The sequence below is a fragment of the Erinaceus europaeus genome, chromosome 20 (genome assembly GCF_950295315.1).
Source record: "Erinaceus europaeus chromosome 20, mEriEur2.1, whole genome shotgun sequence".
Taxonomy (NCBI): domain Eukaryota; kingdom Metazoa; phylum Chordata; class Mammalia; order Eulipotyphla; family Erinaceidae; genus Erinaceus; species Erinaceus europaeus.
This window is the reverse complement of record NC_080181.1, coordinates 53713435-53719639: the sequence shown is the minus strand read 5'-3', so window position 1 is coordinate 53719639 and position 6205 is coordinate 53713435.

Here is a 6205-nt window from a genome sequence, read left to right as displayed (position 1 = left end):
GGGGCCAGGCGGTAGCGCAGCGGGTTAAACGCACGTGGCACAAAGTACACGGACCGGCGTAAGGATCCCGGTTCGAGCCCCCGGCTCCCCACCTGCAGGGGAGTCGCTTCACAGGTGGTGAAGCAAGTCTGCAGGTGTCTTCCTCTCCCCCTCTCTGTCTTCCCCTCCTCTCTCCATTTCTCTCTGTCCTATCCAACAAGGACAGCAATGACAACAACAATAATAACCACAACAACGCTAAACAAGAGCAACAAAAGGGAAAAAAATAGCCTCCAGGTGCAGTGGATTTGTAGTGCAGGCACTGAACCCCAGCAATAACCCTGGAGGCAAAAAAAAAAAAAAAAACTTAAGTAAATGATTGACCTCGCCCAAGGCAATGTCCCCATATGCAACAGGGTGAGAGGAGCACCGACTTCCTGCGGCTGTCATCAAGCCAAAACTATGTATGTAGCGTGCTAGGCCTCTTGCTTGTCCCTGGGTGTCTGTGTCTTCCCTCCCTCCTCGGTGATGTTCAGACTCTGAAGTTGCCACCAACCCATCCTGTGCTCAGGCCAGGTCAGCTGAGGTTGCTGGGGCACCTTTTGAGAAGGAGAACGTTGAGGTGGATTGGTTCTGAGGATCCCTCTGTTGTATGTGGCCACTTTCACATTCAAGAGCTGTGAGGCTGGTTCGTGGGGGGGATGGGGGGGAGAGTACACTTCTATGCGGGTGGGCTGGGAGGGCGGCGGATGAGCCCTGTGGCTCAAAGAGGTGGCCAGCACAGGACTTGTACTGTGGGAGGGGTGCAGAGCTCAGCCTTGAGAGAGATCTGACATGAGAGTGAAGCCCCCTGAAAGCTCCATCTTGGAGCTGCCATCCCTTCTCTCTGGGCTCTGCAACGGGAAACAGAGAGAGACTGCACAGTGCCGGGGAGAGGCCCGAGTGTCTGCTCAGACTTGAAGGGCTCATGAGAGGAAGACGGGCTGATAGAAGGTATCTGGAACGCTGAAGTGTTGACATGTTTTCTGAGACTGCCGGGCGCGCAGATAGAAAACCTATCTTGCTGAACTCAAGGCATCTGTTTCCAGGACTCTTGGGGGAGGAAGAACCGGCATCCTGCACATCAGACTGTCTGTTCCCTGGGTCTGCTCGGGAACCCTTGTCTGGTTTTGTGTGGGCGTTGTTTTGCTTTTCTAGCCTCACCTGATTCCTTATCATTCCTCAACCCACTCTAATGATAAATGTTTGCCACGTATAATTACCCAGTCACCAGACAGCCTGAGGTCAGGCCGGCCGTTTATTTCCGAGCCACTGCCACAGCTGTGAGTTGATCACGTCTTTTCTGCCCTTCAGCAGTAGCCTTTCTGTGTCTCCAGTTCTGAGCAAAGTCAGACAGAGCTGCACATCTGCTCGGGAGCAGGCCACAGAGGACAAGAAGAAAGACTGTTTTAAGTACTGAATTGTATCACTATAGCCATTAATTAAGACCAAACAAACAGTGTGGAGAGCCACTGAGGTCTCAGTTTAAGTGACAGAGTTCAGGACTGTGCTACTGACTAGGCTGAGAGTGGGCCGCTCCCAGAGATCCCTTCAGTATTGAGGGGGAATATCCACGTATTGTTTCCTTAAGACGGTGTCTAGAGCAGATTCCAAGAACTGCAGGAGGCTCTGGGCTAGAAAAGGGTGAGTAAATTATAGTCCTTATTCTGCAAGAGGCAGCAGCATTAGTGTTTGGTAACAAATACACAGGCCAATGATAGGTGTGGGAAGCACTTGAAATAGAGATGGAAGAGACTGGACAGGACGGGATGGGAGGCTCTTTGTTCTGCATCCTGAAGAGTCAGAGAGAGAGAAGGCGAGGAAGACTATTCTGAGCCAAGAAGATGAGATGGTGGATACAAAGATACAAAGAGCACAGAGGAGTGGGGTTGGGAGCAGTGGGAATGAACCAAGGGTGTGAGAGACGGAGCCAAGTGGCTGAGGTGCTGGGACAGAATGTCTGAGATCCCACCTTACTATTTTGTTTTGGGGTTTGGACCTTAGCCGATAGGTCAGAAGTTCTCAACCACGTAATTAGCTGGCAAGTGAGTTTATTATGAATTCTCTGGTACCAAATCAAGTCCAAAGATTTGCTGATGACCTATAAACAGACCTAATACCATTATCAGTGTAATTATATTGTGCTATAAATTATATTTAACATATCACTGGAATATGCTGAACATAGCTGACATTGTATTTATAAATTTACATTCTGTGATGCATATATTTATGTTCTACTATATAAATATCTTTAGGTATATGTATCAATTTTTTTCTTTTTCTTCTTTTTTTTTTTTTTTGCCTCCAGGGTTATCGCTGGGGCTCTGTGCCTACACCACGAATCCACTGCTCCTGGAGGCCATTTTTTTCGCCCTTGTTGTTGTCATTATTGTTATTGTTGCCATTGATTTTGTTAGATAGGACAGAGAGAAATGGAGAGAGGAGGGAAGACAAAGGGGGAGAGAGAAAGATAAGACACCTGCAGACCTGCTTCACCGCCTGTGAATCGACTCCACTGCAGGTGGGGAGCCAGGGGTTCGAACTAGGATCTTTACACCGGTCCTTGCGCTTTGTGTCATGTGCCCTTAACCTGCTGCGCTACCGTCCAATCCCCCAATTTTTTTTTTTAACAAGAACACTGCTCAGCTGTGGTTTAGGCTGGTGCTGTGACCTCTGAAGGGTCAGGCATGAAAGTCTATAGGATTACTGATAGCGCTATCTCCCCATCCCAAATCTAGTAATTTCCTTAAAATAAAAGTATCCATAGGGGGTTGGGCTGTCGCGCAGCTGGTTAAGCACACGTGGTGTAAAGTGCAAGGACCAGCGTCAGGATCCCGGTTCGAGCCCCTGGATCCCCTCTTCTCTCGATTTCTCTCTGTCCTATCCAACAACAACGATAATAACCACAACAACAATAAAAACAACAAGGGCCACAAAAGAGGGGGAAAAGTATTCATATGGTCTGACTGATAGCCTCTTTCTTACCAACAGACCCTTGGTTTGGGAAGTGGGAGGAGAACTTGCCCACACTTGCCGCCATGTTGAATCCTCTTGTAGGTCCAACTGGCCTTGGGACAGAGCTGTGGCCACTGAGATGTACAAGGCAGCAGGAGGTGAGTCCTTCTGGAAAGCTGATAAAGGAGACGGTTCACCACCACCAGCCCCCTTTCTTTTGGTCTGTTGTCCTCCACGTCTTCCTCCTGCCTTGAACACAGCTACGTACATCCCTTTCAGATGAGGAAGTTGACTGGAGAGTCAAAGTCACTTGCTAAAGAAAAGGCGAACATAAGGGCCAGCCAGGGCAGAGGCACAGAAGGCTGGGAGCAAGTTGCCATGCACAGGAATGTGCGTTTGAGCGAGCCCCCATGCCCACACCTGCAGGGGTGAGGGAAAAGCTTCATAAGCGGAGAAGTAGTGCTGCAGGTGTCTCTATCTCTCTCTCTCTCTCCCCTCTCTGTTTCTGTCTCTAGTAAAAAGGAGGAGGAGGAGAAGAAGGAGAAGTGAAAGATAAAGAAAGAGAAAAGGAAAGGAGGGAAGGAAGACAGGGAAAGAAGGAAGGATGAAAAGAAGGCTAGGAGGAAGTAAGGGAGGAAGGAAGGAAGGAAGGAAGGAAGGAAGGAAGGAAGGAAGGAGAATAAATGGCCACCAGGAGTGGTGGACTTGTGCAGGCACTGAGCCCCATGGATAACCCTGGTGCCAATAAAATAAAATTTGAAATTTCAAAAAGAAAGCCTGGGTAAACACAAAGGCAGAAACAGATGAGTCCTTGAAAAATCCTTTCAGCAGATGTCTTCCACCTTCCCTGGCTCCGATGCTCTGAACATCTGAGGCTAGAGAGCGGTCACACCTATGCTACATCTCCTTAGACAACCCTCTAGCTCCCTTGAGTGTGACATCCGGTTTCATGTCATCCCTGGAATAATGCTACTTTGAAAGATGACCATTTGATGGTGTTTTCCAAATAGCGAGAAAGAGTGACAAAGAGTCATTAAGAACATTTGATGAGATGCCTCCCCCCCCCCACACACACACACAAAAATTAAAGTTGGAGAACCACCAGCCAGAGATGGGTCGTTCACAAGAGAAGGCCATTTCCAGAATGCTATGGAAACATAGTCCCAACATTCTTAGAGACAGAGACATCTGTCAGTCATACATACTGCACGCCAGATTCGATAACAACTTTGAGAGTCCTATTTCCAGAATTCAAATCCTATTCCCACTATTTCCTGTCTTGAGAGAAGTTACACAGATCTCTCAAAGAGTGGAGTACTGGACTGGATGTTCTCCACATTAAGAGTTATGACTCAGTCACCGGAACTCACTCAAGCAAGAGCCTTGCCACTGGGCTGTTTCTTCCGCCCCGGAACTCACTCGATAAGCACCAGAAGGGATGTGGGGTGCAGGTGGGGGTGGTACAGTCAGTGAGCTGAGCACAGCTGAAGTTACACTGAAGGTCGACTGCATCATGTGCCCATGGCCACTCCCCACCCCTTCCCCCAGCAAGCTGTATTGGCAAGCCAGTAGAAGGCTTGTTGAGAACTGAAGAGGCTTGATGAATTTGGACCCAATCAGTAAGTAACCTGTTTTCAGTTCTGTAATTCCATATCGCTCTCTGTGCTTTCTCAGCCACGTTCATTTCCAGCATATTGAACAACAATGGCAAGTGCTCCCAGCCTAGCACAAAGAGATGAAAAATAGCCTGATTCTCGCAAATGTTCACCACCAACTGAACCCTCACATTGTCTGAGCCAGTGGGCCGCCTTGTCGGCTCTGCCCTGTACAACGCTGAGTGTGAGTCTGTCAGCCGGGTGCGGTCTCACTGTGGCTTTCACGAAGACACAGGCAACACCTGGGCCACTTCCAGTGAGCTGGCTTCTTCCTCTCTGCCATTTAACAGCACTCAGCAGTCAGGCAGGAAGGCTCATGGGGGTGGTGGGGGGGAAGGCTTGGGGGGAAGCAGAGACTGGTGGAGCCACTCTGCCAGAGAATGCGGCACTCAGAGAGAGCACAGAGCACGTGTGCTTGTCTTGGCGCCGAAGCTTCGGTTTTGCTCCTTCATCTCCACACAGAGTAGGGGCAAGGGATATCAGGTCTCTGCACCTAGTGTTCTGGAATTCATTAAAAAAAAAAATCTCTTGAGGGAGGCACCAGGATCCATGGGAGTGGGAGGGATCGTGGTCCGCTCCTATTTTAGTTCTTAAAGCTGCATATTGGGTTTATGTCAGCGGGGATGGCACGTGCAGAAAGGGGTTAGAGACAAGAGGGGATTGAGTCATTCCCAAGAGCCTCCAGACTCGGGGCCAGAGAAATCCTGTGCGGAACTGAAGACGTGTGTGAGGATCTGCATGTGTACTCAACTACATAAACATATCCGCTCCTTGGCCCCTTTGCTCTTTCAACAATATTTATTAAACTCCACAAGGTGCGGGAGACTTCGAGAGGAATAATGGCCCGAGCCCTCGGGGAACGAATAACAGTCTGAAGAGACAGACAGGCACACAGATAATTATGATCCAATGTGACCGGGGACATTTGTCAAGACATTTTTCACAGCACAGCGCAACGTGTGATCCGACGTTATTTATAATAATGTGAGCAAATGAGAAATGAATTCAGTGTGCATCCCCAGGAAACCAGGTAAGGAAATAATATGGATACATAAAGCAAAATACTATGCGGTCATTAAAAGTGACAGATCTCTCTTCCTGTTGACACAAGAAGATACCTGTGACATAGCATTAAGGAAGAAGAAAACACGCAGGCAGAGTTATAGCCTCACAGAATTACAAGCTGCTATGTCTCCGCCTATCTCTTCATGAGATTTTTTTTTTTTTGCCTATAGGTTATTGCTGGGGCTCAGTGCCTGCACTAGGAATCTACTGCTCCCGGAGGCCTTTGTATTTTCATGTGTTTTCTTAAATTATTATTATTGAATAGGACAGAGAAAAATTAGAGGGGAGGGAAAGCAGAGAGGGAGAGAGACATAGACACCTGCAGACCTGCTTCACTGCTCGTGAACCTTTCTCCCTGCGGGTGGGGAGCCGGGGCTCAAACCTAGATCCTTAAGCTTCACACTATGTGCACTTAGCCGGGTACACCACCTCCTGGCCCCTCCATGAGAATCTCTGTGAGCAGAAGTCACCCAGGTGGTTCTCAGGTCTTCTTTGTCTCTGGCTAGCAT